Here is a 9,505-nt window from a genome sequence, read left to right as displayed (position 1 = left end):
GCCGTCCAGGTGCCACTGGTATTGTCAGTCTTAACATCCAAACCAAATTTTGAATAGAGGCCCACCTTCTAACTAAGTATTGGCCCCAGTAGTGTGTGTATACAACTTTTTATCTCATAACTCATATACAATTTTTCACCATTACTATTTTGGTCTAAGTGACTATCATTTTGTGTGACTTTATTACAATGCTTTCCTTTCTGATCTCCTTTGACCCTTTATGGTCCATTAAACAAAAGATAGCCATGTGATATTTTAACATAATTAAATGTCACTCCTCTATCCCAACCTCTATTTAAATACTATTTCACATTAAAATGAGCCAGGTCCCCTTGAGAAAATGGTCTGTTTAGAACTAAAAACAAAAAAAAATTCAAAATGAGCCTAGATTTGTTTCTGTACCAGAAAATAAGAAAGTGCTCAAAAAATTATAGCATTAGAATGAAAGGTTTAAGGAGCCAGCTTTTAGAGAAACTTACTGGTCAAATCAGAGACAATTAGAATATCAAGATTAAGTAATTTGTGCCCAATTTAAACACAGTAAGAAACAGTAAAAAAAAATAGTATGAAATTATTCTTCAGCAACAAACAACTAGAAACTTGGGCAAAATACATAAAACAAGTGTTTTCAGATATTGAACATAAGGAAACACAGGACTGTGTGAAAAAAGGCACACCCTATGATCACCCCTAGATTTCTGCATGGAGGCACTTATGAACTATAACTCCTAAAGGGTCAGCCTACCAGAAAATGGGCTTACACATAGGAGGAGATAGAGTTTGGAACATCTAGAATTTTCAATACTGGGTGGTGGAGGAAAGGGAGCTAGACAGAGAAGAAGATCAAGAGATATGCTTAAGTCTTGGAATCTAGCTTTTATATTTGTAGGTAAAATCCCAAAGGATAGATAGAAAACAAACTTCTAAGACAGCAATAACTAGGAGCTATAAACTGAAAAACTGCCAGAATCCACAGAGGGCCATATATATGTGAATTTCTACCAGCCAGAGTGGAGAGAGATTGGTGAATACACAGGGTATTCAGTAGGAACTCCAGAAAGGTACACTTTAGTATGGGGCAAAGTAACTCTAGAAGGAAATAGACTACTATAATCTTAAGAACAAATCTGGCCAACCACCAGCTTAAGTAAATAATGTTTTATTGGGACTTAGCCATATCCACTTGTTTACACATCATCTATGGTTACTTTCACACTAAAATGGCTGTTAAGTGGTTGCAATCAAGACCAATGAACTAGGGATCCCTGGGTGGCGCAGCGGTTTGGCACCTGCCTTTGGCCCAGGGCGCGATCTTGGAGACCTGGGATCGAATCCCATGTCGGGCTCTCAGTGCATGGAGCCTGCTTCTCCCTCTGCCTATGTCTCTGCCTCTCTCTCTCTCTCTCTCTCTCTCTCTGTGACTATCATAAATAAATAAAAATTAAAAAAAAAGACCAATGAACTATTGGGACTTCATCAAGATAAGAAGCTTTTGCACAGCAAAGGATACAGTCAACAAAACTAAAAGACAACCTACAGAATGGGAGAAGATATTTGCGAATGACTATCAGGTAAAGGGCTAGTTTCCAAGATCTATAAAGAACTTACTCAACTCAACAGCAAAGAAACAAACAATCCAATCATGAAATGGGCAAAAGACATGAACAGAAATCTCACAGAGGAAGACCTAGACATGGCCAACATGCACATGAGAAAATGCTCGGCATCACTTGCCATCAGGAAAATACAAATCAAAACCACAATGAGATACCACCTCACACCAGTGAGAATGGGGAAAATTAACAAGACAGGAAACCACAAATGTTGGAGAGGATGCAGAGGAAAGGGAACCCTCTTGCACTGTTGGTGAGAATGTGAAGTGGTGCAGCCACTCTGGAAAACTGTGTGGAGGTTCCTCAAAGAGTTAAAAATAGACCTGCCCTACGACCCAGCAATTGCACTGCTGGGGATTTACCCCAAAGATACAGATGCAATGAAACGACGGGACACCTGCACCCCGATGTTTCTAGCAGCAATGTCCACAATAGCCAAACTGTGGAAGGAGCCTCGGTGTCCATCGAAAGATGAATGGATAAAGAAGATGTGGTTTATGTATACAATGGAATATTCCTCAGCCATTAGAAATGACCAATACCCACCATTTGCTTCAACGTGGATGGAACTGGAGGGTATTATGCTGAGTGAAATAAGTCAGTCGGAGAAGGACAAACATTATACTGTCTCATTCATTTGGGGAATATAAATAATAGTGAAAGGGAATAAAAGGGAAGGGAGAAAAAATGGGTAGGAAATATCAGAAAGGAATATTAAAACTTTTTTAGATAAACCATTTACAAATATCTTCTCCCATTCAATAGATTGCACCTAATATAATAAGATACCAGGGAATAAGCTTAACCAAACAGTTGAAGGACCTGTCCCTCTCAAAACTATAAAACACTGGTGAAAGAAATTGAATACAACACAAATAAAGGGAAAAATATTCTTTGCCCATGGATGGGAAGAACAAATTTTGTTGAAATATCTATACTATCCACAACAATCTACAGATTTAATACAGTCCCTATGAAAATGCCAAGAGCGTTTTTCATAGAAATAAAAAAAATTATAAAATATATATGGAACCACAAAAGACTCCAAATGGTCAAAGCAATTTTTAAAACAAAAGCTGAAAGTATCACAATTCTGGACTTCAAGTTCTATTACAAAGGTGTTGGAGTCAAAACCATATGGTACTGGCACAAAAATAGACGCAATGACCAATGACCAATAGAAAACGCAGAAATAAACCTACAACTATGTGATCAATTAATCTTCAATAAAAGAGGCAAGAGTATCCAGTTGGAAAAAGTCTCTTCAACAAAGGAAACTGGGAAAATTGGTCAGCGACATGTAAACAAATGAAACTGGACCACTTTCTTATACCATACATAAAAATAAACTCAAAATGAATTAAAGACATAAATGTGAGACCTGAAACCATAAAAATCCTAGAAACGAGCACAGGCTTTCTTACGTCTCTGACATAAGCCAAAACATTTTTCTAGATATGTCTTCTGAGACAAGGGAGATAAAAGCAAAAATAAAGTATTGGGACTATACGAAAATAAAAAGGTTTTGCACAGCAAAGGAAACAATCAACAAAACAAAAGGCAACCTACTATTGACCTTTTGACCATACATCAGAAAAAAGATCATCTGCTTCCTGCAGTGCGGTTGACCTTGGGTAACTGTGAAACCCCAGAGAACAAAACCAGAGACAAGAGGGGAATACTGTCATATTTACTCTCTGAATGTAAAGTGCACACTACTCAAGTGAATATTTAATGAAGTCAGCCAGAATGGAGACCTTTATAAAACTAAAATGACTTGCAGTTGAAAGCAAACCAGATTAGCTTTAAAACAGTAGCAAAAAAAGAAAACCTCTTTAACTTTTGGTTTTGCTGTGTTGGAGTGTAGAATTTGAAATAAATGCAAGATAGAACTCAAAAGACAAGAACAAGGGTATAGTATAAAAATTCCTTTACTAATTTTTTTCGTATATATAAGAACGCTAGCTCTTACTCTAAACAATTGCCATTCAAGTAAAATTAATGGCAGAAGACTATATAATACTGAAGAATATTCTTTCAAACTATAGTGTACCAATAAATAAGTTGGTCATAAAACTATAGATCTCGCTTGGTTGTATGTTTACAAATCTTTGAAGGTCTCTTTTAAGTTTTTCCTTTCTGAAGGCAGTGCATCCGTTCTTTCTGCATTATACTTATATGACTCTAAAGTTATCCTACTGTCCCTTGAAAATTACTAAGGAAAAGGAGGGGATGGGGTTGGTGGACAATGTTTTGCAAAATTATTTAATTCCTGTTGAAGATCTTTAAGTCAGGCAAGAGGGAAGGTTATAGGAATATCAGATTTTATTGATCTACCGATACCTGAAATGAAACTCAAGTAGTTTTGAGTCAAGATAATATAGGGGCATGGTTATTTTTATGAAGTTTGGTGGAGCATACTATTGGGAAGACTCTTTCAGCAATCCATGCAGAATGTAGATCAGAGCGATGAGAAAAAGGGTGCCTGGGTAGTTCAGTTGTTTAGGCATCTGCCTTCGGCTTGGGTCGTGATCCCAGGGCCCTGGGATCGAGCCCCACATTGAGCCTGCTTCTCCTTCCTCCTCTCTCTCTGCCTTTCTCTCTCTCTCTCTCTCTCTCTCTCTCTCTCTGTCATGACTAAATAAAATATTTTTAAAAAGAGAGTTGAGAAAAATCAGGGACATTGTTGGGTTGTGATATGTTGGCAAGGTAGCTGTACTCTGACTCATCACAAACCTACATGAGCATCTATACTATACCAAGAGATTCAGTAAATAATAAAATGTGACGATTTTCCTCAAGAAGCTGAGTCCTTTGGGTAAGAAATAGTTTGTATATAGTAGGGTTGTACTGTAATTAGAATAGAGGTCTAAACAAGGTGTTGTTACAACTCTAAGGATTGGAGAATGTGTTCTTTAGAAGGTAGATAATTTTTTTTTTAAAAAGAAGAAGGTAGATAATTTCTCAGCAGGAATTTCTTAAATTTTTTTGTTTTTGTTACAAGAATTATCTATTGAAAGTTTTGACAGGGATTACCAGTTGTAAACCTGTCTCTGAATAGATAAAGACTATTACCAATCTACATGGTTTAAGAACTTTATCTAGGGATTGCCTGGGTAGCTCAGCAGTTTAGAGCCTGCCTTCGGCATAGGGCATGATCCTGGAGTCCTGGGATCGAGTCCCCATCGGGCTTCCTGCATGGAGCCTGCTTCTCCTTCTGCCTGTGTCCCTGCCTCTCTCTCTGTATGTCTCTCATGAATAAATAAATAAATGAAATCTTATCAAAAAAAGAACTTTATCCATATAACTCCTATAATCATGAAAACCAATCTAAGGAGTCACTATTACTAGCCTCATTTTATAGACTTTCTTAACAGTTTGTGTCCATTCAGGAGACAGAAACCACACTAGAAATGTGAACAAGGAAAATGTAATAAAAAGAATAACTATGTAATTTTAAAGAGTAGTTATGTACAACGAGAAACAAAAACAAAACAATAGGAAGAGAGGAATGACAGATGTGAGGAGCAACTTACTACTTCTAGTTCTGACACAGACAGTCCAAGGGAGGCATCATTTTGGATGAGAGCACCCCCCCCATATCCGAAAAATGAGTTTTAGACTTTATTGGAGAGGGTGTGTTACTGGGACCCATTGGAAGGTAGAAAAATTTGCCGGGATATTGTGACCTAGATTTGGTTAGTAGCTGGTAGGGAAAGGGAGAATTTATTCATCAGGATGCCTGTAAAACTCACTGAAGGAGGACTGTAACTGGGTTGCTTTAAATTGCTAGCAGTCACAGGGCCAAAGCAAACAAGCCAAAAAAAACAAAAAAACAAAAACAAAAAAAACAAAACAACAACAAAGAAAAGAAAAGAAAAGAAAAGAAAAGAAAAGAAAAGAAAAGAAAAGAAAAGAAAAGAAAAGAAAAGAAAAGGAAAGGAAAACCAATAAGTGCACTGGAACCAAAAGGAGAAGCTTCCTACACGCTGTGTTTTGTGGTATCTGACTTGTGCTGTCTGCTAACAAAGCCAAACACTGTAGGAGCTATTCAGAAGAGAAGTGTGTATCTGTGTATGCATACCACTACTTCTTTATTCATTAACTTACTGATGGACACTTAGGTTGTTTCCATGTCTTGGCTTTTGTAAATACTGCTGCTGTGACAATGCGGGTGCAGGTATCTTTTTGCATTAGTGTTTTTGTTTCCTTCAGTATATTCTCAGAGGTGGAATTGCTAGATCCTAACTAGATCTTTTTTTTTTTTTTTTTTTTTTTTTTTTTTAGGATTCTCCATGCTGTTTTCCATATTGGATGCATGAATTTACAATCCTATCAGCAAGGATTCCCTTTCCTCTACAGCTATGCCAATAATTGTTCTCTTTTGGTAGAACCCACTCTTTTTCTTTTTTTGCTTCATGTAGGCAACCCTTTTTCTTTTTTAAAAAATTAAATTGAATTAGCCAACATGTAGTACATACTTAGCTGCAGATGCAGGGTTCGATAATTTATCAATTGCATAGTAGCAATTCTAACAGGTGTGAAGGGATATTGTAGCTTTAATTTGCATTTCCCTAATGACTAGTGATGTCGAATGTCTTTTTTTTAAGATTTTATTTTTTTATTCATAAGAGACACACAGAGGCAGAGACAGAAGCAGGCTCCCTGCAGGGAGCCTAATGTGGGACTGATTCCCAAGATCCTGGGATCATGCACTGAGCCAAGGGCTGACCCTTAACCCCTGAGCCACCCAGGCATCCCTGTTGAATGTCTTTTCCCATGTGCTTGTTGACCCTTTATATATCTTCTTAGGAGAAATGTCTATGCATGTTCTTTGCCATTTCTTAATGGACTTATTTGGTTTTTGCTATTGAATTTCATGAGTTATGTTTTGTATAGTGATCCCTTAGAAGATAAATGGTTTATAAATGCTTTTTTACCAGTTTGTAGGTAGTCTTTTCACTTTGTGGATAGTTTCTGTAGAGTGCAAAAGATTTTTAGTGTAGTCATACTACATTAGTTATTTTTGACTTTGTTGCTTTTGCATGAGATGTTGTAGCAAAAAAATGATCCCTAAGACCCATGTCAAGGAAATTTGGTCCTATGTTTTATTTTTGGAATTTCGTGTCTCACACTTAAGTCTTAATCCATTTTTGGTTAATATTTATAAGTGGTGTAAGATATGGGTCCAATTTCATTCTTTTACATGTGAATATTTAGTTACCCCAGCATCATTTATTGAACAGATTGTCCTTCCTTCATACAGTATTGTTGTCTTGCCTGTCAAATATTTGTTGACTTTATGTGTTTGGGTCTATTTTTTGGGTTTCTATTCTTTCTATTGATCCCTTATCCATTTTTGTGCCAGTACCATAATGTTTTGGTAACTAGAACTTTATAGTATGGCTGGAAATCAGGAAGACTGATGCCTCCTGCTTTGTTCTTTTTTCTCGTGATTTCTTTGCCTATTTGAGATCTCTTTTGGTTCCATATAAATTTTAGGAGTGGTTTCCTTCGGGGAAAAAAAGCCATTGGAATCTTGATAGGGATTTCATTGACTCTATGGATGGCTTTTGGTAGTATTGACATTTTAATAGTATTAAATTTTTTAATCCAGTTTGTGTCTTCCTGGATTGCTTTTATCAATGCCTTCTAGTTTTCAGGGTAGATATCTTTCACTTTCTCAGTTAAACTTATTCCTAAGTATGTTACTGTTTTTGATGCAATTGCAAAATGGGATAAGTTTCTTTTCAGAAAATCTGCTGTTGCTATGTAGAAATTCTTTTAAATTTTGTATGCTGATTTTGTGTCCTGTAACTTTATTGCATTTGTTGGTTGGTGTAACAGGCTTTTGGTTGAGTTTTTAGGATTTTCTTTATATAAAAACAAATCATCTTCAAACAGAGACCATACATTAAAAAAAAAAAATTCTGATGGCATTTATTTAGTTAGCTAGTTACTGATTGCTCTAGCTAGGACTTTTATTTCTATATTGCATAGGAATGATGAGAGTGGGCACCTTATCTTGTTGCTGATCTTGGAAGAAAAGCTTTCAAACTTTCACCATTGAGTATGATATCAGCTATGGGCTTGGCATATATGGTTTTTAGTATATTGAGGTATGTTACTTCCATACCTAATTTGTTAACTGTTTTTTCATAAATGTTAGATTTTGTCAAATGCTTTTTCTGTGTCTATTGAGATGATCATAGGATTCTTTTCTTTCATTCTATTAATGTGATGTATCACATTGATCGATTTCCATATTTTGAACCATCCTTTCAACCCAGGGATAAATCCCACTTGAATATGGTCAATTATCCTTTTAATGATTCTTTTGATAGGCCGCTGAATTTTTTTTAAAGATTTTACTTGAGAGAGTAAGAGAGAAAGCACAAACCAAGTGAGGGGCAGAGGAGCCTGATGCAGGGCTCACTCTCAGAACCCTGAGATCATGACCTGAGCTGAAGGCAGATGCTTAACTGACTGAGCCACCCAGGTGCCCCATAGGCTACTGAATTTTTTGTTAGTACTTTGTTGAGAATTTTTGCATCTATAATCATTAGGATATTGGCCTGTAGTTTTCTTTTCTTTCTAGTAGCATTCTTTTCTGATTTTGTTATCAGGATAATGCTAGCCTCCTAAAATGAGTTTGAGAGTGTTCCTTCATTATTAATTTTATGGAGAATTTGATAAGTATTGGTTTTAAATCTTAATTTAAATGTTTGGTAAAATTCACAGTGAATCCACCGGGTCCTGGACTTTTCTTCTTTGGGACATTTTTTTTTTTTTACTCAACATATATTTATTGAGCACTTTTTATATGCCAGGAATGAGCACTGATCAAAATGACAAAAAGTCTTTGCCCTAGGTGAGTTTATATTTAAGAAGTGGAGGGACGCCTGGATGGCTCAGCAGTTGAGCATCTGCCTTTGGCTCAGGGTGTGATCCTGGAGTCCTGGGACTGAGTCCCACATTGGGCTTCCTGCATGGAGCCTGCTTCTCTCTCTTCCTGTTTTTCTGCCTCTCTCTGTGTGTGTCTTTCATGAATAAATAAATAAAATCTTTTAAAAAATTTAAGAAGTGGAATGTAGGCTATTAAAGAAGTAAAATGTTTATAGTATGGAGAAAAACTAATCAGGTAATGATAATAGGGAGATACTCATGTGGGGAGGGAGGTTGCAGCTTTAAAAAATTATTTATTTTAAAAATTCCACTATAGTTAACATACAGTGTTATATTAGTTTCAAGCATACAATAAAGCGATTCAGGAACTCTATACATTACTTAGTGCTCATCATAATGAATGTACTCTTAATCCCCTTCACTCATTGCTCATATCTTCCCACCTACCTCCCCTCTGTCAACCACCAGTTTGTTTTCTATATTTAAAAGTCTGTTTTAGGGATCCCTGGGTGGCGCAGCAGTTGCGCCTGCCTTTGGCCCAGGGGGCGATCCTGGAGACTGGGGATCGAGTCCCACGTCGGGTTCCCGGTGCATGGAGCCTGCTTCTCCCTCTGCCTGTGTCTCTGCCTCTCTCTCTCTCTCTCTCTGTGACTATTATAAATAAATTTTTTTTAAAAAGTCTGTTTTAGGTATGTCTTTTTTGTTTTGTTTCTTAAATTCCACATGTGAGTGAAATCATATGGGATTTATCTTTCTCTGACTTATTTCATTTAGCATTATACCCTCTAAGATCATTCCATGTTGTTGCAAATGGCAAGATTTCTTTTTTTCTTTATGGCTGGGTAATATTCTAGTGTGTGTGTGTGTGTGTGTGTGTGTGTGTGTGTCCACCACCTCTTCTTTTTTTAAGATTTTATTTATGAGAGAGAGAGAGAGAGAGAGAGAGAGAGACGGGGGGGAGCAGAGACACAGCGACACAGGCAGAG

This window comes from Canis aureus, unplaced genomic scaffold (genome assembly GCF_053574225.1).
Source record: "Canis aureus isolate CA01 unplaced genomic scaffold, VMU_Caureus_v.1.0 ptg000132l_RagTag, whole genome shotgun sequence".
Taxonomy (NCBI): domain Eukaryota; kingdom Metazoa; phylum Chordata; class Mammalia; order Carnivora; family Canidae; genus Canis; species Canis aureus.
Note: the sequence above shows the minus strand (reverse complement) of the source record.